The sequence below is a fragment of the Vicugna pacos genome, chromosome X (assembly GCF_048564905.1).
Source record: "Vicugna pacos chromosome X, VicPac4, whole genome shotgun sequence".
Taxonomy (NCBI): domain Eukaryota; kingdom Metazoa; phylum Chordata; class Mammalia; order Artiodactyla; family Camelidae; genus Vicugna; species Vicugna pacos.
This window is the reverse complement of record NC_133023.1, coordinates 66897358-66921859: the sequence shown is the minus strand read 5'-3', so window position 1 is coordinate 66921859 and position 24502 is coordinate 66897358. Positions and strand designations below refer to the sequence as shown.

The window sequence follows — 24502 nt, the reverse complement described above, 5'->3', positions numbered from 1 at the left end:
TCATGTAAAATCAAAGCTTTACCTTGGACTTTTAAATACATATCTATTGCGGCAACAGCATGTTAAGCATTTTATATTAGGAAGACATTCAGAGAACATTCTTGGCTGTGAAATAATACAGAAATTGAAAATGATTGTAAAGCAGAATCCATCATCTACTGAGCAGGGTACTCAGGGGAGTAAGTCTAATTCAGACCCTAATATTCTCCCGGGACTAGTAAATGAGTGTTGCTTCTGAGTGAGATTTTTCTTTAAACGTACTGCTTAAAAGATTTTGCTAAGTCACTAGTGAAAAAAAAAAAAAAGACATATTTGACCAAAGGTTTTCTTAGTGAATAGCAAAGGACTACTTTAGGATTCTTAATTAATCAGTGCTTAACGAACCTGACATATAAAAAGAGAAAGCAATGTGTTTCTGGGATAGGTGAGGTAAAACCAAACCAAAAAACCCATTATTTAAAAAGTTATAATCCTTCAATTAAATATAGCATAAAATGTGCAAATATGTAAAAACAGTGAAATAGCTAATTCTTTTTTTATTGAGACACAGTTGATGTAAAATATTATAGTATAGTGATTAACAATTTTTAAAGGTTAGATTCCACTTACAGTTGTTAGAAAATATTGGCTATATTCCCTGTGTTGTACTGTATATCTTTGTAGCTTAGTAGTTTGTACCTCTTAATTTTCTCCTCCCCTTCCCTTTCCCCACTGGTAACCACTAGTTTGTTCTCTGTATCTCTGAGTCTGTTTCTTTTTTGTCATATTCGCTATTTAGTTTTATTTTTTAGATCCTGTATATAAGTGATATCATACAGTATGTCTTTCTCTGACTTATTCCACTTTGCATACTACCCTCCAAGTCCATTTATGTTGTCAAAAATGTCAAAATTTCATTCTTTTTTACTGCTGAGTTGTAGTATGTGTGTGTGTGTGTGTGTGTGTGTGTGTGTTTGTGCGTGTAGTATCACGTCTTCTTTATAGTCATTTGTTGATGGACACTTAGCTTGCTTCCGTATCTTGGCTATTGTAGATAGTGCTGCTATGAACACTGGGGTGCATGTATCTTTTCAAATTAGTATTTTCATTTTTTTTCAGATAAATACCCAGAGGTGAAATAGCTGGCTCATATTTTTAGTTTCTTAAGGAATCTCCAAACTGTTTTCCATAGTGGCTACACTGATTCACATTCCCACTAGCAGTGTACAAGGGTTCCCTTTTATCCACATCCTCTCCAACATTTGTTATTTGCAGTCTTTTTGATGATAGCCATTCTAACAGGTGTGAGGTTGTATCTCATTGTAGTTTTGATTTATATTTCTCTGATGATTTATGATGTTGAGCATCTTTTCATGTACCTGTTGCCCATCTGTATGTCTTCTTTGGAAAAATATCTATTCAATATTTTGCTCATTTTCTAATCTGGTTGTTTGTTTTTTAATGTTGAGTTGTATGAGCTGTTTCTATATTTTGGATGTTAACCCCTTAATTGTCATATCATTTGCAATTATTTTCTCCCATTTAGTTGGTTGTCTTTTTGTTTTGTCAGTGGTTTCCTTTGCTGTGCAAAAGCTCTTAAGTTTAATTGGGTCTCATCTATTTATTTTGGCTTTTATTTCCTTTGTTTTAGGAGACAGAGCCACCAAATATTGCTACAACTTATGCCAAAGGATATCCTGCCTATGTTTTCTTCTAGGAGTTTTATGGGTTCCAGTCTTAAATTAGGTATTTAATCCATTCTGAGTTTATTTTTGTATATGATGTTAGGGAATGTTCTAATATCATTCTTTTACATGCAGCTGTCCAGTTTTCCCAGCACCACTTATTGAAGAAACTGGTCCAGAAAATATTTGAGAAGTGAAATTAAATGATCCAAAAACAAAAGAAATATAGATATGCCTTATCAGCAAAATGCTATTAGTTATCAATTGAATAAGTAATTAACTCTTTGTACCACATGGTTACTTTTTTTCAATTATTGAATTATGAGTTCTAATTGGACTTTAATTTTCATTTCAAGCCTTATTTTAATTCATGTTGGCATTATTCAGGTACAACTTGTTTGGTCCTTTGATAATGATAACAGATTAATACATTCTCATTGTTGTTTTGATAGCAGATGGCATTGTCTCTGGGGGTGGTGTCATTCTGCCCCCAACCCTTGCCACCGAGTAGACAAGGTATCTTCCCACATGCCCCTTCTCTGTTAGAGGCTTTGAAGTAGTGAGTGACTGCAGTGAAATTTACTCCCTGAAATTTTAAAAAGACAAAAACTGTTTGAGAGAAGATTTTTTTCTTTTACTTTGGAAAATAAGTAAAGAACATGAGGAATAAATGCCTTCACCACTTTAAAAGCAATTCAACAAAGAGCCAAATTTCCATTTTGTTCCACTTCTATCTTAACTTTCTCTAATATAATAATAGCTCTTCTAATGTTATTGATTAGGAAAAGCACATTTCAGAAGCTCTTCAGAAATGTCCCCCAGATTTTTATATGATCTTTACTTTGTGTTTTACTTACATATCAAACACCTGTTTGAGAAGGTCTTAGAGCCAACAGCTCTGAAAGGCTATCTGTGTAGTCTTCATAGCATTCCAAGAGCATGCCTTTCAATAGAAAGCCCTGACACCAAGCTGTGCAGCTTTGACAGCTTGTATATTAAATCAAATCCCAGTTCTTTTTTTTTCCTGGCACAAAGAAAATCTGCATTGTCAATATCTTCAATGAACCTCCTAAAGAGCTTCACTCAGAGACGGCTTTAAGTAAAATATAGTATTGGCAAAAGACTAAATGAACACATCAAACAGGCACCAGTGAAATATCCCTGTCTTCTTTTTCCAGTTGTGCTAAAATATAAATAGAATTTACCATCTTAACCATTTTTAAGTAGATAGTTCAGGAATACTATACATTCACATTGTTATGCAACCATCACCAGAAGTCCTTTTGTTTTGCAAAACTAAAACTCTACCATTAAAGAAAAACTCTCCATTTCCTCCTCCCCCAGTCCCTAGTAACCACCATTCTACTTTCTGTCTCTATGAATTTGACTCTTCTAAGGTACTTCAACCAAGTACATCCCATATATGTGGAATCATATATATATTTTTGTGACTGGTTTATTTCACTTAGCATAATGGTCTCAAGGTTAAAACATGTTATGTTAGAGCAGGCAGCTAGCTAGATATGAGCAGAGAAAGGTGGACGCAGGCCAAATGGCAGGAATTGGGCAGGAGGGAGGGGCACAGGCCAAATGCAGGAAACCACACATCATGTAAACACCAGGGGCCCCTGGGCAGAGAGAGAAAAGCAGGAACCTCTGGGCTGATATGTACTCACACATTTTGGGGTGGTGAGTGGCCTGGAGGCTGACAAAGAAAGGTGGGAGAAGGCAGGAATCTCCAGTGTCAGAATATAACCTTTTGCTCATTATGCCCTCATTACAATAAAATTAGCCTTGCAGATTAGAAGTACCCATCACGCACCAACGCCATGGCACTTCCAATCCAGACTAAACAGGGACAAAAATCCCTCCTCCCTTTGGGAAGGGGGAGTTGGGATGAAAATCAGGGAATATGACCCCAAACCCTTCCCTCCCCAGTGACTATTCAGCCCATTCATTTTTACACCTTATGTAACCAGCTTGCCAAAGAAACTCAGGACAGCTGCTCACCTGAGTCTGCCCACTCTCCCCTTGACAGTGTACCATGTATCCCTAAATAAATCCTCACTTTACTTTCTTAACCTCCACTTCTTGTCTCTGAATTCTTCCTGGGACAAGACAAGAACCTGGACACTGGCTACATCTACCAGCAACATCTTTATATTGTAGGATTTCCTTCTTTTATCTATTCATCTGTTGGTGGATACTTGGGTTGCTTCCACATTCTGTAAAATGTATAAAATGTGAATGTGAAATATAAAATTGTGAATGCTGCTGCTGAAAGGGAGCAGGACCCTGTGCCCTCTTGTTTATAGAAAAGCCAAAGTCTCCCAGGCCTCCCTGAGTCATAGAAGAGCAGGCTCAAGCAGTTGATTAGGACAAGTCTGAAAGTATTGGGAGATGGCAACAACTCTGACCACCTATCTCAATGATTGAAATTATTCCTTCAGTTCACTATGAAATTTTCATAGCTGAACAGAATCTTTGGAGATGATTTTTGTGGGGGGTGCTAGGTCCACTAGATTGCAGGCATTCTGATTAAAAGCAACTTTCCTTTTTGTTACCAAGGCTGTTGCCCCCAGGATCATACCCTTGCCCCTCTTTCAAACAGAAATCAATTACTCTTATCTAAGTCTCAGGAGGCAGCTGCAGAGAAGAAACAAGAACTGGTTAGAAGCCACCCAGTAAGATGGTGAAGGATTTAACTTCCAGCAGACCTTGATCCTCATTATATGCTCACTGTAATGTATTAGCATGCTAAGTGACACAACCACCAGTGCCATGACAGTTGACAGTTGCCAAGACAACAACCAGAAAAGCCCATACAAGGACTGAAAAACTCATACAAGGACTGATTAGCGCCATCACACCCAGAAGGAGGACATGATGGCAGAAGCCTCTCCCAAAAGTCCGCGTGGACTGACTTGAGCTGGAGCCATCTCTACTGCCCATCTTGGTTGACAGCTCCCCACTGGAGCACCTCTTCCTTGCTCAAGTGCTTTTCTTCCCTTCTCTCTGCTTGAGCAGTTTCCTTCCATTTTCCCTTCTGAGCAATAAAGTGGCTGTTCACTTTGTCCCTCTGCCTCTGCTGTGCAAATTCTGTCACAGCTGGCAGCAAGAACTCACATTTTGGAGGGCTTCCTAATTTAGGAGTCCCTACATCCACTAACACTGCTATGAACATAAGTGTACAAACATCTCTTTGAGACCTGGCTTTCATTTCTTTTTTATAGTATATACCCAGAAGCGGAATTGCAGGATCATATGGTAATTTTATTTTTCATTTTTTGAGGAGTCCCCATCCTGTTTTACATAGCATAGCAACTACACCATTTTACATTTACAGCAATAGTGCACAAGTGTCCCAATGTCTCCACATCTTAGCCAATATTTGTTATTCTCAGTTTTTTGATAGTAGCCATCCTCATGAATGTGAAGTTGTATCAAAAAGCAAATAACTTTTCTATGCTGATTTTGCATCCTGCCAGTTTACTGAATTTGTTTACTAATTCTAACAGGTTCTTGTGGAAACTTGAAGGTTTTTTACATATAAGATTATGTCAACTGTAAACAGAGATGATGCTGCTTTTTCCTTTCCAATTTAGAGGTCATTTCTTTCTTTTCCTTGTCAAATTGCTCCAGCTAAGACTTTCAATATTACGTTGAATAGACACAACATAATTGGGCACCCTTGTCTTTTTCCCAATCTTAGAGGGAAAAAAAAATCATTCTTTCAAAATTGAGTACACTGTTAGCTCTGGAATTTTCATATATGACACTGGTTATGTTGAAGTAGTTTCTTTCTATTCCTATTTATTGAGTGTTTTATTCATGAAAGGAAGTTGAAGTCTGTCAAATGCTTTTTTCTTCATCAAAAGAGATGATTATTTTGGTTTTTTTCCTTCATTTTGTTAATATGATATATTACTCTGATTGACTTTTACATGATGAAACCATTCTTGCAGTCCATAAATAAATCTCACTTATTCAGGATGTTTTGGGGGGGTTTCTTTTTTCCTGTTATCTTTTCTGGTAATATTTTTGTCTAATTTTGGCATCAGACTAACACTTGCCTTATAAAATAAGCTTGGAAATGTCCCCTCTTCTTCAATTTTCTGAAAGAACTTGAAGAGAATTGATGTTAATTCTTCTTTAAGTTTTTGGTAAAATTCTGGTTCTGGTCTTTCCTTTGTTGGAAAGTTTCTGATTACTGATTCAATCTCTTTGACAGTTATAGATCTATTTAGATTTTCTATTTCTTCATGATTCAGTGCTGACAGGTGTACATTTCTAGGAATTTGTCCATTCTACATAGGTTACCCAATTTGTGGCAGACAACTGACACTTTTAATCCTTTTTATTTTCTTTCTAATTTTAGTTATTTGAGTCTTCTCTCTTTTTTTTTTTCCCTTAGTCAGTCTAGGTAAAGATTTGCCTATTTTGGTCAATCTTTTTCAAAGAACCAACTATTGGTTTTATTGATTTTCTCTATTATTTTTCTATTTTCTATTTTTTTAATCTCTATTCTAACCTGTAATATTTACTTCCATTTACCAGCTTTGGGTTTAGTTTGTTCTTTTTCTAGTTCTTTAAGTGTAAATTTATGGTGTTAAGGTCTTCTTTTTTAATGTAAGCATTTACAGCTATACATTTCTTTCTTGGCACTGCTTTCAGTGAGTCCTATAATTATTGATATATTATGTTTTAACTTTCATTTGTCTTGAGATATTTTTTAAATGTTCCTTATGGTTTCTTCTATGACTCATTTGGGTTTTTAGAGTGTGCTGTTTAATTTCAACATACCTGTGGATTTTGTTTTCCTTCAACTATTGATTTCTACTTTTATTCCATTGAGATCAGAAAAGGCACTTGGAGTAATATCAATCTCTTAATATTTTTAAGACTTGTTTTGTGGTTAATTCTTGGTCTATCCTAGAAAATGTTCCATGTACATCAGAGAAAAATGCATATTTTACTCCTGTGGGGTGGAGTGTTTTGTTATGTATATAGATCCAGTGGTTCTATAATGTTGTTCAAGTCCTCTCTTTACTTACTGATCACATGCCTAGGTGATTTATAAATTATTGAAAGTGGGATAATATAGGATCCTAATATGATTTTACTATTGTGTATTTTTCCCTTCAATTCTGTCAATGTTTACTTCATATATTTAGGAGCTCTTATTTTTTACATATTTTAACTGTTAAACATTCTTGATCAGTTGACTCATCATTATATATAATGTCCTTTATCTCTTGTGACAGTTTTTTTTTCTTGTGACAGCTTTAAGCTTAAATTCTATTTCATCTGATACTAGTATAACCACCCCACTCTCCTTTTGTTACTATTTGCATGGAAAATCTTCTCCCATTCTTTCACCTTCAGTTTATGCATGTCCATAAATCTAAAGTGAGTCTCTTGTAAACAGTATATCATTGCACCTGTGTTTCTTATCCATTCTGCCAAGGCATGCCTTTTGATTGGAGAGTTTAATCCATTTGTATTTAAAGTAATTACTGATAGATAAGGATCAGTATTGCCATTTTGTTATTTGTTCTCTTTATGTCTTATATATTTCTGTCCCTTAGTTCCTCCCTTCCTGCTTTTGTTTTTGTTTAGTTGATTTTTCATCATGAAATGTTTTGATTCTCTTCTCATTTACTTTTATGCATATCCTATGGCTATTTTCTTTGTGGTTACCGTGGGGATTACATATAGCATCTTGAGGTTATAACAATCTATTTTAAAGTGACAACAACTTAACATCAGTTGCATATAAAACCCTACTCTATACAGCTCTGCCCATCCTACTTTATGCTACTGATGTCGCAAAATGTCTTTATCTATTGTGTACCCATTAACATAGATTTCTAATTATTTTTGTTATTTTGTCTTTTAAAATCCATAAAAGAATAAAAAGTGCAGTTATAAACCAAATTATAATATTACTTTTTATATTTTTCATGTATGTAACTTTACTGAAGGACTTAATATTTTCTCACAACTTTCAGTCACTGTCTAGTACCCTTTCATTTCAACTTGAAGGACTTTCTTTAGCATTCCTTATAGGAAAGGTCTAGGGATAATGACTACCTCAGCTTTTGTTTATCTGGCAGTGTCTAATTTCTGCCTCGTTTTTGAAGGACAGTTTGCCAGATATAAAATCTTCAGTTGACAGTTTTTTTTTTCTTTCAGCTCTTTAAATATGTCATCCCACTGCCTTCTGATCTGCAATGTTACTGCTGAGTAAACCAGTGATAATTTTATTGATTATTTCCTGTATGTGACAAGTTGATTTTCTCTTGCTGCTTTCAAGATTCTCTTTCTGTCACTGGATTGATTGTGTCTCAGTGAGGGTCTTTGGGATTTAACCTACTTTGTGTTTGTTGAGCCTCTTTGTATATCTACGTCTTTCCTCAATTTTGGAAAAAAATTATGCCATTATTTTTTCAAATGAGCTCTCTCCCCCTTTCTTTTCCTATTTCCCTCTGGGACTTCCAAAAATGCATATATTGGTCAACTTGAAGTTGTCTCATAGGTCCCTCAGGCTCTGTTCACTTTTCTTTATTCTTCTTTTTTCTTTTTTTCCCTCTGATTTTATCATTTCAAATGACCTATATTCAACTTTGCTGTTTCTTCTTCCTGCCTGTTTAAGTCTGCTGTTTAACTCCTCTCATGAATTTTTCAATACTGTTAGTGTGTTTTTTAGCTGTAGCATGATTGCTTGGTTCTTTTTTATAATTTCCATCTCTTTTCATATTCTCATTTTGTTCATATATCATTTTCCTGATTTCCTTTAGTTCTCTACCTATGTCCTCCTTTAGGTAATTCAGCATATTTAAAACAGTCATTTTGTGGGGAGGAAAATTGCTCAGTGGTAGAGCACATGCTTAGCCTATTTGAGGTCCTGGGTTCAATCCCAGTATCTCCATTAAAAAAATTTTTTAATAATAAAACATTTGTTTTGCCAATTCTCCCAAGTAATTCAGAAGCCTCTGTTTCTTTATGCTCTGTTTCTGACTATTACTTTGTCCCTTTCAATGGGCCATGTTTCCCTATTTCTTTATATCTCATTGTCTTCTGTTGAAAGTCAAACATTTGAAAAACAATCACCCCCCAGTATTTGCAGACTGGCATAGTGCAGAAGAAGACCTACGCTAATCAGTCTAGCTTTAAGGCTTAACATCCTTTCAGGACTTTTCTGGACATGACGCTTCCTTGGGCATGTGTTTGTATTTTTCCCAGATTTCGTCTTATACATGGATGCTTGTAAATGTATTAATATCCCTAAGAGCATCACTTCTGCATCACTTCTGCTTCTTCTCAGGTCCTTAGATGTTTAATTATATCCCTCTATCTGTAATCTCTTGCCTCCAGGCACCTGTGTCTGTGGTCCCTCTGTAAATTTCATGTGCTGTGGCACAGGCTTCTGCTTTCAGCTTCCTTCAATATGATAATCAAACTATGCTACCATTCCCATCAGCACTCTGACTCAGGTGAGACAGAGATGAGCCCCTCAAGCAGGCCCCAGACAAGCCAGGGGACTATAAACAATTTCTACTTTTCTTCTTTCCATCTGAAGGAGGAACTGTGGATTGAGTGGCTTCCTCCAGACTGTGCCAGACTGCATTGGAGAGGGAGTGGGATAAAAGTGCATAAAAACAGCACAAAATGTACTACCATATTGAATGTGGCTTTTACTTGGTCGGGCATTCGGTTTGCTGCAGATTTCTAGAGTTAATAGCTATGTACCAAGAAGCAAGAAGCTAGTATCAATTCACAGAGTATTTTATAGTTCTGTACATGCTTATCAGGAAATTGATTCCCAAAGTTTATTGTTTAATAATACATATACTGTCTTGTATTGTCTTTATGCAGGAAGTCCATAGTAATTTTTTTTAATTTTTAATAGACTTTATTTTTTAGAGCAGTTTCAGGTTCACAACAGAATTGAGCAGAAGATAGAGTTTGCACAGAGCCCTCCCCACTCACACATATATACTCCACTACCCTCAACATCCCTCATCAGTGTGGCATATTTGGTACAATCGATGAACCAACATGGGCGCAGTATTATCAACCAAAGTCCATAGTTTACATTAGAGTTCACACTTGATGTACGTTGTATGGGTTTTGACAAAAGCATAATGACATGTAGCCACCACTATAGCATCATACAGAAGAATTTCATTGCCCTACAAATCCCTTGTGCTCCATCTATTCATTCCTCCCTGTATGACTTTGTGCTTGGTGAGTGATCTACAATGATGCATTACTGATGCAAAACTACTTCTAATTCAGACTCATTGCTAAATGTTATTTCATTTTAAAGAACTATGGCACAAGCGTGTGTGTTCACAGACACACAGAAAAAAGAATTTATGTGGCTTTGGATAACCAGATTTTTAGAATGTTAGAATCTGAAGGTCTAACTGATAATATAACATCTGGTGTGAGCACAAACTGCAGACAAATATAAGCCATGTATGTGTTTAACTTGCATAATGTTAATTTATTTGAACTCATAGCCTAACACTAATAATCAGGCAATTTGATTTTTAACTCAGGATTTCCATCTTTAAAAAAAAAATCCAAGTATCTAGCAACAATAAGCCTATATCCTCCAAGGCAGTCATGAGCTGGGATTCAAGAGCAACTGCCCATTTAGGTCAGGCTGGCACTCTGCCTGCCACCGTCCTCACCTGGTAGTAGGTTATCTGCTTGGCCCTGTAGTCAATTTGTTTGCATCCCCTATAGAGTCAAACTTCTTATTTTGTACATGATGATACTACAGGTCAGAGAGAGAAGATGCCTTTCCTTGACAACTCTAGAAGCAGAGATGACACTAGGACCCAGCTGCTGCTATCCAATGCTTTTTGTGAGAATAAGTTGCTTCTACTAAGGACTGCTACCATTCCTTTCCTGGAAGGAGGCTAGAGCATGGTGGTTTTCAGCATCAAGAGTTATATACCCATTGTGAAATTAATTTTGTGATCCTATCTACAAAAGTCATTTATCCATACTAAAGCTTCTGAACAGAAAGCAAAAGAAAAGCTGAAAGAATAAGTAGCAAGAATAAATCACTCCACGTTTCTCTGATATCCAATCCAGCCTTTGTGATTCAGTGTTTTATTGCATGTAAGATCATGTGCAGATCTATAACTTGAGCCCGAAGTCCAATTTTGGCAGGGGAAAAAAGTGTAAATTGGCTTCTGGATCTTGTGTAGATGCTCAGTCAGAACTGCTCTGTGATGTGCAGGCTTTCTGCAATCTGTGGTGAATTGTGGGTGCAAATTTGCCATTTGATTTGAAGACTGTGAGTCCCTGATAATTTAAAATTGTAAATAAAAGACTGAACTTAATAAACTTTGGTTAAATTTTGGTCTTACAACTACCGTACTTAACTAAGACAAATAACTTGAGTTGTCCATGTTACCTCACTCATACTTCCTACTAGTTTGCATATAGTTTTTCTATTCCAATAGCAATTGTCAGGGAGATCGTTACCAGCAGTGTGGGCATCTGAAGGTAGTAAAGAAGACAGAAATTGGAAATGGTTTAAGATAATCAATGTTTAAGCCCAAAGCAGTGTAGTACAGCAAAAAGGGAGGTGCACTGATGGCCAGAAGAACTGGATTCCACTCCTACCTCAGCCACCAGCAAACTATGTACACGTGGGCAAGTCAATTTAACCTCTGTGAACTTAGCTTCCTTTTTATTAAAATGCAAGTGGTCAATATGATGCTTTCCAAATCTGAAATTCTCCCATTCTGGTTTAAGTACTGTTTGTGTAATTGTCATTCCTATGCAGTTATAACAATGTTGAAGTAAAAGTTATTTGAATTTCAGTGCTAATTAGCAGCAGTAGCCTTCATAAGCTCGGTTAGAGTGAGGTACTTATTAGGTAGAGGATAGGTATCTCCTATCCTCCAGGTATCTAGGTGTTGGTATCATTGTCTGTTTGTTTTTATTTTGTCCAAAAAGAAACTACTTTTGCCCCTCAAACTTAAGATATGACTCAGCCCTGCCAGCTTCTTGGCCCTTTTCATTCCTCTGGGTCCACATTCCAATCCTTTCCTTCAGATTCCTACCATTGCAAATTTTAGTGAGAAGAAAGTGGAACATGCATCTCAAGAAGAACATGAGGGAAGGGATAGGTGTAGAGAAAGTGCAGAAAGAAAACAGAGGATAAAGGTAAGAGTAAGGAGGTAAGAGGTAAGATGTAAGCAAACAGAGATGGAAAAACAAAGAATGATGGGCACAGAAACAGACACAGGGAAACATGTTGATTCAATCTAAAGTCTGGAGCTGGAGAGACGCAAGATGCTGCTTCTGGATTATGGGATACATGGTAAGAACATTCAGTCCTAAGAAAACCTGTGAATTGCCTCATTATTTTGCTGGAAATTAATTCCTATGTGAGAAGCAAAGTTTCATGGAATCCTTTGATGGTGATTAAGTAATCTATAAGGAGGTGTTTGAGATTTGCAAATATTAAGTACTATATATAAAAACAGACAAAAAACAGATTTCTTCTGTATAGCACAGGGAACTATATTCAATATCTCATAATAACCTTTAATGAAAAGAATATGAAAATAAATACATGTATGTAAATGTATGACTGGGACATTATGCTGTCACCAGAAATTGACACACTGTAACTAACTATACTTCAATAAAAAATTTTAAAATTAAAACAAATTTTTAAAAAGTAATCTACAGATGGTAATGCTGGCAGAAGCCTGATGGTCAGGACAGGCAAATTTTTATCCAACATGTCTGCTCAACTGAGAAAAACAAAAAACTGCTGCCCTCTCTATAATGGAAGAGCCGCAAAGTAATAAACTCACCACTAAATGGATGGATGATTACCTTGGGTCATGGTTCACAGTAGGGCTCAACATTGACCTCTGCTGCTGACAAAGTACTCATCAGTGGCAGAATCTACATCAGCCTTAATAAGGATTAGACCCTGGTTTTTAGAACAAGTAAAGCCTCAATCCTTGGTGCTATGTTTACATTCTGCATAAGCCCACTGACTAAACACAAGGATAGATGGAGAAAGACAGTCAAAGACCTCCAAAGAACAAGACAAAATGTTCACTTTAGCAACGAGAGCCTCCCCTGCAGTGGCTTCCCTTTGGGAAGTATTCAAATAGAACACAAATAGTCTTACCCTCTGGCTCAATCCAAGAGGTCCATCCACATACATCACACCTTTTTCTGAAAACTCCTTCTCGCCAGTTCTTCAATCTTGCATCCTCCAAGCCTTCCTGCCAACCAGCCAAGCTACTGAATGATGCTGATGAAGTAGCATAGCTTTTTCATTCTCTCCATGTCTCTTTCTCATAAAAGTAAACAATTTACCATGCAAATTTCTTGTCTTTAGAGGATGGTACCATATTGTATATACTATTTGGATGATACTGTAGTAATCAACTCCCACCTGTTGTTGATGTATCCTGCAGAATCATCTTTAAATCAAGCTCGTGTTGTCATCCTTTGTTAACTGTCCACAAGGAACTCCCCATGAGGCTGTCACTGTGGAGGAAAATATGTGTAGGTATACTGGGAGTTTGAGCCACCTGCTCATGAAGTTTATTATGAAAGTGCCTTTCTTATGCTTTATTTTGATAATAATGGAGTGCTACTAAAGACACCCAGCCTTATGGCTTAGTGCATCAAATGACATCCAGTTTATTAGAGAAAGCTCGATTCTTGAGGTCATATGACATCTATGGTCAGGCATTTAGTTTCTTTAAGAGTCCAGTAACAATAGGCTAATATAACTTCCACAAGTGTGAAATAATTTAGTACAATGGGAATCACCATCCCTTGCATTCTGCAAGTCTCCCATGGTGATACTAATCTCTACAACTCAGCAATATAGTGTTGTTTTGAATCTTTTTTTTTTTTTTTTTTTTTGGTAGGCAGGTAAGTTCCAAGGGATTTCACTTGGCTTTTCCTACCAGAGTAGTTTTGTTCTATGAATCAGGTAGCCAACATAAGGAATCTTTTAAAACATGAACTTGTATTCTAAAACTTTTATTGAGATATAATTCACATACCATGAAAGTCACCATTTTAAAACGTGCATCAATAGTTTTAGTATAGTCACAGAGTTCTGCAACCATTCCCATAATTTAGAACATGTTCATCACAGCAAATAGAAACCCCCGTCTCTGTTAGCAGTCAGTCTCAATCTTTCCTTCACCCCAACTTCAGTCCTAGGGAACTATCAACCTTCTCTCTGCCTTTAAAGATTTGCTTATTTGAGGCTGGGGGAGGGGTGGTAATACATGGGTGAAGGAGCAGTGGGAGGTACAAACTACTGGGTGTCAGATAGGCTCAAGGATGTGTTATAAAACACAGTAAATATAGCCAATCTTTTACAATACTTGTTAATGGAAAGTAATTGTTAAAAATTGCATTAAAATTTTAAAAATTTTTCATTAAGATTTGCTTATTTTGGAGCTTTCATATAAACAAAATCCTACAGTATATGACCTTTCGTTTCTGTCTTCTTTCACTTGGCATGTTTTCAAGGTACATCCATGTTTTCAATTGTAACAGGACCTCACTAATTTTTATGGCTGAATGATACTCCATTGTATGACTATTGCAATTTACTTATCCGGTTGTTAGTGTACAGACATTTGGTTTGTTTCCACTCTTTGGCTATTACAAATAATGCTGTTATGAATTTTCATGTATAAGTTTTTTGTGGTATATGTTTTAATTTTGGGAGGTATGTACCTAGGAGTGGAATGGCTGAATATAAGGTAACTCCATATTTTACATCTTGAGAACCACCAAAGTGTTTTCCACAGCAGCTGAACCGTTTTATATTCCCATCAACAATATATGAGGGTTGTACTTTCCCCATATTCTTGCCAGCACTTATTATTTTATGTGTTTTGTAAAAAAAAAAATTACAGCTATCCTGTTGGGTGTGAAATGGCATCTCATAGTTTTGATTTGCATTTTTCTAATGACTAATGATATTGAGGATCTTTTTATGTGCTTATTGGCCATTTGTATTAGTATCTTCTTTAAAGAACTGTCTATTCAGATCTTGTGCCCATTTTTAAATTTGGTTCTTCATCTTTTTCTTGTTGAAATGTAAAGTACTTTATATATTCTGGATATTAAGCCATTATCAGATATATGATTTGCAAATATTTTCTCATTATGTAGGCTGCCTTCTTACTTTTTGGATAATGTCCTTTGACAAACAAAAGTTCTTACTTTTGATGGACTCCAATTTATCTATTTTTTTCTTTTGTTGCTCACTTTTGAAGTCTGCTACAGGCTGAATTGTGTCTGTCTAAAATTCACATGTTGACGTTCCAACCCTAGTACCTCAGAATGTGACTGAATTTGGAGACAGGGTCTTTAAAGAAGTAATTAAATTAAAATAACATCATTAGGACAGGCTCTAATCCAATATGAGTGATGTCCTCATAAGAAGAGATTAGGATGCAGACAACAGGAAAACCATGTGAAAACACGAGGAGAAGATAGCTATCAACAAGCCAAGGAAAAAGAAACTAACCCTACTGACACCTCTGTCTGGGACTTTTAGTGTCCAGAATTATAAGAAAATCAATTTCTGTTGCTTAAGCCACCCAGTCTGTGGTACAATGTTATTGTAACCCTATGAAACTAATGCAGTGTCACATCTAAGATTCCACTGCCAAGTCCGAGAATCATGAATGCTTTACCCTTATGTTTTCTTTTAAGAATTTTAAGGTTTTAGGAAGTGCATGAGTCAGCTGGAGCTGCCATAACAAAACATCAGAGGTTACATGGCTTCAATAACAGAAATTCATTCCCTTGCAGTTTTGGAGGCTAGAAGTCCAAGATCCAAGTGCCAGCAGGATCGGTATCCGGTGAGGCCCCTCTCCCAAGCTTACAAATGGCTGCCTTCTCAATGTATCTTTGCATGACCCTTTCTCTGTGAGCGTGTAAAAAGAGAGAGATCTCTGCTGTCTCTTCCTTTTCTTATCTGGACACTAGTCCTATCAGATTAGGGCCACACTTTTATGACCTCATTTAACCTTAATTAACTCCTTAAAGGCCCTATCTCCAAATACAGTCACATTGAGGGTTAGGGTTTCAACATATGAATTTTAGAGCGACATAATTCAGTCCATAATAGCAGGGATCTATAAGGAACACTCCACTCAACAAAAGTATAATGCATCTTATTCTCAAAGGCACAGCTTATTATTAGACAGAGATTTCCTTAAATGCCTGGAATCAACATGTCTCCCACCCTCTGCCCAGGGTCTCTATGTGTGCTTGTTCACATGCATTCAACACTTTGGAAGCTTAAAACTCTGCCTTAGCCTTCATTTGCTGCTTGTACACTGTAAGTTAGCACAGATAACTGTTGATATTTTTCTGGAGCTTAGCATAGCCCTACAACTGTGCATGATCTTCTAGACTTTCAGGATGTGCTGGAGTCTTCCAGAGATTCCTATGAACATCTCATTTCCCATCTTTTCCTCTTAAGGTTTTGGCCAAGATCTTGTTGACCTCAACTGTTATTTGTAGACTCAGACAGCTGAGATATTACACAGTTGCTGCTACATGTGTTTGACAAATACACTAGAGATAGAGCTTTCCACTGAGTGAGTTCTGAGTCAAGACAAACAACATGCCCAGTGAATGGGTCTTCTCCCAGGGGCTGCAACCCAGGTCAAATAATGATGACTATCTGAGGATAGGACTTTTTATGAGCTCCAAAGGTGCGTTGATGATTTTCACAAGTACAGTGGTTGTGAGGTTTCTCATGCTCAAGTATAACACAGAGCTGGGAAGTGAACAATTGGAGTAGGCCAAGTTAAAATGTCACAAACCCCGCTATCCTTATAGTAATGTTCTGCAGTATTTATTGGATAAACTCTCCTTAGATTTCTTTTTTGCAAGATTTTGGTTAATTTCTAGAGTTTTGAATGGATTTATTTTTATAAAATTTCCAGTGTTTTTATTGCTTTTATACAGGAGTGGATTTACAGAGAGTCTCATTCTGCAGTTAAGGAAGTTCTGTCCCTCTTACCCTGGCTTTCACCTGAGTCTTAACTTGGGCCTACTAGGTTTAGCTGGGAGAGAGAAGAATCCAAGGCTAATTTTACCACATTAATTGTAGGATAAGGAGGTGGGAGAAGTTGCAGAAAACTAGTTATAGAGAGAGCTGAAAAGTCTTTATTTCTTCTACTAAAAATTCTAACTCAACAAATTGAATGCCCTAGACCCACACCCAAGCAGGTAATTAACATACAGAATGAAGAAAAGAGGAATCCTTCAGTTCCTTTTCCACACCCCAGGCAAGAACTAATACTGTGACCAGAGACTCACCTGTGGTTTGAAACTCTAGCATTGTTTCAGAATCATTGAGGAGCTTAAAAATAGAGAGAAAAAAATGTTGAGCCCCTAGCTTAGGCTTCGTGAATCAGAATTGCTGGTGTTGGGTAGGGGAAGGGACTCAGAATGAGTATTATTGCAAATCTCCCCAACTAATTCTGATGAAAAACCAGTTCTGGAGACATGGCTAGAACTTAACCCCTGCCTAGATATTTAACTATGTTTTTTTTTTGCTTACAATAGAGTCTATGTAAGATGATATTTAAACTAGTATAACCTATCCTTGTATGAGGAAAAAAACCAACTTGCATTGCATGTTTTTAGAACTATGTTCAGTAGCACTCTTGTTATATTACTAGATGGCATTGCCAACAAATGCTTCTTACCCTGCTCTCTCTACTATATAGAAAATGTTTTTGATCAATTATTAAATTCCATAAGATTATTGTCCCACTGAAGAGCAACCTCCAGTCTTTTTCTATTTGCTCAAGGAAAGCAAGAAAGAGCTCCCTAAATAGTATTACTCTGGAGATGTGAGATGCTGTACTCACTCTTTCTGCATCTCAGCACCCTCAGTCTTGTTTACTTCTGTCAGTCATTTAAGTGGCTTCCTGCTTACCAGAGTATTAGGCTCATAATAAAAGAAAGTCCACAATGAACCCTTAGATCCAAGTTGTAGCACAGACCTGAAACACCAGCTCAGACCCAGAAACACTTGGCCTCCTGAAGGTCTTCCCTATTGGATCCATCCAAATTAAGTTCCTCTGTGGAGCTTACAAGGAATAATGACTGTTTACAGACAGCATTATCATATTATATTATTGCATCCAGTTAGTGAACAGAAAGCTTAGAATAAAAAACAAGAGAGAGTCAGAAACTAAGGTCAAGGGCAATAACTACTAGTTTTCTACTTCCCAACACTGGAAATTTCACCATTTTCCTTATTACTGATTATGTGTATGCCAGTATTAATAATAACATGATTGTTAGATTTTGATGCTGAAAAGGATACATTAAAGAGCATACATATTTGTGACAGCAAATTTACATAACAAATTATAGGTCATCACACTGCTGCCAAAAAATTTAAATGGTTTGCTTGGGATTATCAGAAGACAAGAAACACAATCACCACTTTTTTATGTATATAAACACTGCTTTTTTTTTTTTTAATGGAGGTACTGGGGATTGAACCCAGGACCTTGTGCATGCTAACCATGTGCTTTACCACTGAGCTATACCCACCCCCCAACATTATGAATCCAGTATATCTTGCCTTTAGTTTGAATCTACATATTCATTAAACTTTCTAACAACCATGCTACTTCACATATAGTTCATCTTTAAATCCTTAAAATGTCCATTTTTATCAAAATACAGTTGAGTGAATTGGTTACCTTTTAATTTAATCCTGTTTAAAATTCAAGGTATTCAACATGGTCAGAGTATGAGATAGACACTAAATTACTCACTAGTTCTAGTTCTAAATCCTCCAGAGCCCTTTTTGGTGCTATCTTTGTCTGCCCTTGGTATCTTCACATATGTCCCTTTTCTCATTACTGTGAAAGTCTCCATCATAGACAAGGGTGCTGAGGATTGATGGCTCCCATGGAAGAGACCCTCCCCCACTCCCCTAAAATTTTTTGAAAGAATTTCTGATATCATCAGAAAATAAATAATATACTGCATGTATTTCAGAAAAGCCTTTTATCAGCAATCAAATTACAAGTTGATACCAAACAGTTTTAAAGCAGGTGGGGAGGGATAAATTGGGCATTCAAGATTTGCAGATACTAACTAATATATATAAAATAGATAAACAACAAGTTTCTACCGTATAGCACAGGGAACTATATTCAATATCTTGTAGTAACCTATAATGAAAAAGAATATGAAAAGGACTAGATGTATGTCTGAAATATTATGCTATACACCAGAAATTGACACAACATTGTACACTGACTATTCTTCAATCAAAAAAATTCCTCAGTTTTACCATTTACTCTATTCTTTCTAGTTTTGAGCTTGTTTTGTGCAGCATTAGTAGTAGTAGCAGTAGCAGTAGTGGTGGTGGCAGTAATAGCATTTATTAAGTGCTTACTATGTCTCAGGCACAGTGATAAGCACTTTACATGCAATATTTTATTTGAATTTCCTAACAGTCTTAGTAAGTAGGTGACAAGAATGAAGACTTGCAGTATTTTTGTTCTGGCTCTATCACTTGCTTGAATATTCTGCACATAAAAAATGATAATAATAATACCTCTCCTACCAGCATTACAAAATTGTTGTGAGGATGAAACACTATGCAAATTTAAGAATTTATTTTTATAAAGGATGGATTCTATAGACCATAAATAAATATGGACCTATTACCTTAAAGCATTTACAGTTTATATTGAGACAAAAAATGATATTAACGTATTCCTCTATAATCACAGAATATATTAATATCATTTTAGTGTTGGAAGAATTACAGACTTAGGTCATAGCCCCAGTCATATTAAGAAAGAATCATATGTATTGACATATCTGACTATGATGAATCATCAATCAAGACTTGTTTTAATTAGATGAGTTGGTGGTACATCAGCATTATATTTGACTAAACAGAAAAATTAGCTTAAGCTCTTTAAAAATATTTTGCTCTTATTTACTATTTCGAGATGTCTCTTCAAACTATAAATCAGCCAAAAATTAATTTTAAGTTTAAGTCATATTTTTGCAGTGAAACATTAAAGTCAGGCTTCAGATTCCTGTAAAATTTTGTCAGGTGCCAGTTTTCTGGACTGAAATACGTCTTCTAGATTTATCCATGCCCTAGCATTGCCACTCAAGTAGTACCATTGGTTTTCTACTTCTACCCTACTCTAAAATTTCCTGCACAAGGAAAATCAGATCTTCTCAATTAATAAATTATCGCTTTGTATTTCCCAATCACAAACCAAAGCACTTATGTCTTTTGAAGATAATATCAACTTTGCATTCTGTCACCTTCTCATTCTCTCAAGCCCAGCTCTTACTGGTATTCGAAGCGAGTGAGGGCAGGGATTAAAAAAAAAAGGACTGTTCACTGAATGTGCAAGTAAGGAGACATTAAACTTACCACTAAAGAGCTAGTCTTAAAATAGTTTTACTGTTGTCAATAATATACTGCAAAAGTTTCTCCAAAATACAGTATTACAAGTTCAGTGATCAAAAATGACCAACTGCATGCCAACCTAGAAATATGAAGCAATTATTTGATATAGACTTAATAATCTCTAACTCCCTCTATTATTTCTTCTTTGATTAAGAACTCTAAGATCTCTTACACTTCTTTTATTCTATGCCTTTATTAGTCTTTTTATTCAAAATTCACTTTTTATATTTTATGATTCTTGTTTCCTATTATTTTATACAGAAGTATATCTTATTTCCTTGTCTAACTGATTTTTAATAATGTCCAAGGGTATGAAGTAAACTCCTGCTTTCCCCAAGGACTGCCACATTGCCTTGAAGCATAAAGAGTTGAGACTTAGCATGAATACATTGATAATAATAAAAATAAGAATAACTAACACATCTGTTAACCCCTTTAATGTTATAACCACCTTGTGAATAAAGTACAACTATCACGCCCACTCTGTATATGGGGCAAGTGAGGCTCAGAGAGGTTAAAGAACTTGCACAAAGTCATACAGCTTACAGGTGGCATATCTAGAATTGGAAGACAGGGAGTACTTAAGCTAGAAGAAAACTGAGATCAGTGTTTCTCAAGCTTCCACGTGCACCAGAATCATCTGGTTAAAAGACAGATTGCTGAGAATGGTGACATCAGCAAGACAGTGGAATGGAAAGCCCCAGAATCCCCTTTATCTGACAAAGACACCAACTCAGTGACAATACATGAATCAATTTCCTTTGGTAGAAATACGGAAACAAGTTAAGAGGCTCCTGCATATCAGGTGAGTAAAATCAGACACATTGCAGCCAAAAGGAAAATTCATGGCACTCACTTCCCACAGTCCCCCTCCGTAGCACAGCATGGTGCAATTGGGAGAAAACTCCCAGCTCCTGCCTTCTCCCTGAGGAGGAAAAGAGAAGACTGGACCATATCTCCAACCTTCTGACTTTGGTGTAAGGGAGCTACCTAAGGGGGTGGCTTCTGTCTTACCTAAATCTAAATCCTGACGGGAAAGGACACCTGGATGGCGTCTGCTAAGAAAAAAGCAATGATTTTTACTCACATACACTCACTCTCAAGAGTCTCTTCCCCTGGTTCAGTGTGGAATGAGCAGAAAACAAGACCAATTCCCAACTTCTACCTGGATATGGAAGGAGTTGGAGCATGTGTCCAACATTCTGGCTTTTTTCACTCTGCCTTCTGGTCTTAATCTCCCCATTCTGTGTAAACAGTAGTGTCACCCTCCAAAAGAAGATGGATTTATCAGGTTATTACAGTGGTGGCTAAAAGGTGAGTTATTTACATGGGTAAGATGGTGGGGTTTACTTGCTCATAAAAGGGAAGACTGATAGGGTTAGTATCTTCTTACCTTCTTTTGAAGCAAAGCTCCTCACTAGCTAGCTCCTTACTCAAAACACTGAATAGATATACTAGAGATTCATTTGTTGTGTCTTTTTGAAGGTCATAGAAAATATATTTCTAACCCCAATCAGGGAGGAGAGGAGAAAACTCTTTGATTCCATCTGACCTTTAAATTATGGTCATTTGTTTCATTTAGAAAATAACCCTCTTCTTCGCTCGTAAATTCATTGTGCACATCTATATATTAATTTAAAAAAATCTTTATACCCCTTAGAAATGAAAAATGACTTTTATCCTGGATTGCTCAGCAGTAGAGGTATATTGCAGAAATGTTCAGAATGATTTGTGAATCAATAAGATGTTGCATGAATCAATAGCTTGTGAAGGGTGTTATTATAAGTGTGTTATTATAAGCAAAGAAAGCAACCTTGAGATGGACGATACAGGAACACACACACACAAAAAAACAGGTATTTCTAGAGTTTTAAAAGTCCATTTCCATTCTAAGTTATTTTACAGCATTTTCACCCCAAAATATATGCAGCATGATTAGAGAGAATAGAAATGTCAGGCTTTCTATGATCAATTTAGTTTCTGAAATTTCACACTATTTACCAAAGATTCTGACAAAGTTTTTACAATGTATCATTAACAACTATAGTCCTTTCTTAATTGGAACTTGACCCATAGTGAACATTTATTTTAGACTAAAGAGTAAATAGAGAGAAACTACACAGCTGATTTTCTTGCACAGATAATTCAGTGTTTCTATCAGGTGAAGCTGAAACATCCAGACAGATATAAATGTAGAAATTCCTTTTTCTGCCAGTAAGTTATTACTGAACACGGGGCATTTGGGAATTAGCTCCCACATGAAATTAAAACAAAACAAGAAAAGATTTATTTTAGTACATCTCTAGCCATTTTCCCAACTCATTCATAAATAATGTAATTAAATCTGGTCGTCATAAATATTCATGAAGTACTCACCTACACCAAAAGAAAAAAGAACTCCACAATCAGTCCTTAAAAAAAGTGATAATGAAGCCTATAAAAGTTCAACACTATAGATAACAAGGTAGTCTACTATTTGGAAATTCTAATTTTAACCACTGTTATGAGAAAAGAAAGTTCTCATTGTATTTTGAGTATTTGACCTACTCAATAATTAATTGTGAATCATTCTTTTTTATATGAATTGGAGTTGTCCTGGCACTGGTGTTGCCAGAGAATAGGTTCATAGGTTCTTGTCTTGGCAGGAAAGAATTCAAAAGCAAGCCATAGTAAAGTGAAAGTAAGTTTGTTCAGGGAGATACACCCTCCATAGACAGAGTGCCATCTCAGAAGGCAAGAGAGGCCCTAGGAGATACATATTCCAGAGACAGAATGCAGGCCATCTCAAAAGGAGAGAGAGAGAATGAGACAGAGAGCCCATGAGGTGTGGGGGTGTTTAGTTTAAAGTAAAACTAGATACACACACTCTATAGACAGAGGGCAGGCCTTCTCAGAAAGCAAGGTGCAGGGTTGTTAGTTTTATGAGCCTGCTGTTAGTTTCATATGCTAAGAAGTAGGAGAATTATTCCAACTATGTTGGGGAAGGGGTGGAGATTTCCAAGAATTGGGCCCTGCTCACTTTCTGACCTTTTATAGTCAGCTAGAGAACTGTCTTAGCACCTGTGGGTGCTCCATGAGGCTCAAGGTCCACTGGAAGTCAAACCTTCTGCCATCTTGCTTCTAAACAATTTGTCCTGTCCTCAACGGCTATGTCATTCCTTCAGAGGTTGTGCCCTGCCCCCTATGCTCCTGTCTTACTGGCACCTATAGAATTTGGGTGGATGTATGAGAGAGGGGTAAATTAAACCCACCATATAATAATGAATTAATTATTGTAGGTTATAGTATTTCATGTCTCCCATGACACTTGCACGAATTTTCATTGGAATATACAAGGTGATGGTAACAAGACTGACCATTAGATTACACATCTCACGAAAGTGTTAGGTGAGTGATGGAAATAGCATTGCAATGTAAGTCCAGTATAGTAATTCCCAGGTGCTGGTCCTTAGTCCTTTGCCATGCTTAAATGGATAAGAATCATCCAGGAGTTAGTTAAAAATAAAATTCCAGGGCCTGATTTACTAGGCCTGTAGCATGGTCCTGGAATCTCAATTTTTAACAAATAGATACTGACCTTCCCAGAGTTAGCTAATTCTTGGGGATAGAAAACAACTTGCCTGTGAGTATGCCTTTGCTGCACATATCAATTCAGAGCCAATATCACCAATCACTTCCTATAGCAAACACTCACACTATAGGTGAATGTTCACCTTGACCTAAGTCACCCAAGGGTCAGGTACTGGACAATTAAAGAAAACATATATAGCCCAGAGCCCACAGAAAGTACTTAAACTATCCAATCATAAGCTAATTCAGTATACCTACCTTGCCTCGCCTACTCCTTTCCACAATAAAAACAATAAAAGCTCCGGCCATACCTTCTCTTCATCTTCTTATGCTTCCTGAACAACCTGGTGAGGTATGGCGTGCTTCCCCACCACCCCACCTTGGGAACTATGCATAGCATAACTATCTTCTTAATGGCAGTCAAGTCTCCTGATCTGCCATCCTTATCATGCCTGATTAAAACAAGTGCCAGGTACATTTCTGAGACAGGAGGGGATGGGGCAGGGCACAACCACAGAAGGGATAACACAGTGACTGAGGACAGGACATAAACTGGTTAGAACCAAGATAGCAGAAGATTTGACTTCCAGTAGACCTTGAGCCTCATCATAGGCTCATTGTAATATATTAGCTGCTAAATGACACACCCACAGGTGCCAAGACTGTTCCCAGGCTGACCATAAAGGCCAAAAAGTAGGGTGCCCAATTCCTGGAAATTCCCACCCCTTCTGCAAAATAATTGGAAAATAATCTT

The 24502-nt window shown here is 36.7% G+C and overlaps 1 long non-coding RNA gene across 1 annotated transcript in view; it reads right to left on the bottom strand.

Annotated features, from left to right (window-relative positions):
- Positions 1 to 13113: 13113 nt before the first annotated feature.
- Positions 13114 to 24502, bottom strand: part of LOC140691773 (uncharacterized) — a 71885-nt gene continuing 60496 nt past the window's right edge. Inside the window, exon 3 of the long non-coding RNA XR_012067443.1 lies at positions 13114 to 13208. This is a non-coding gene — a long non-coding RNA (uncharacterized lncRNA). The remainder of the gene's footprint in view (positions 13209 to 24502) is intronic.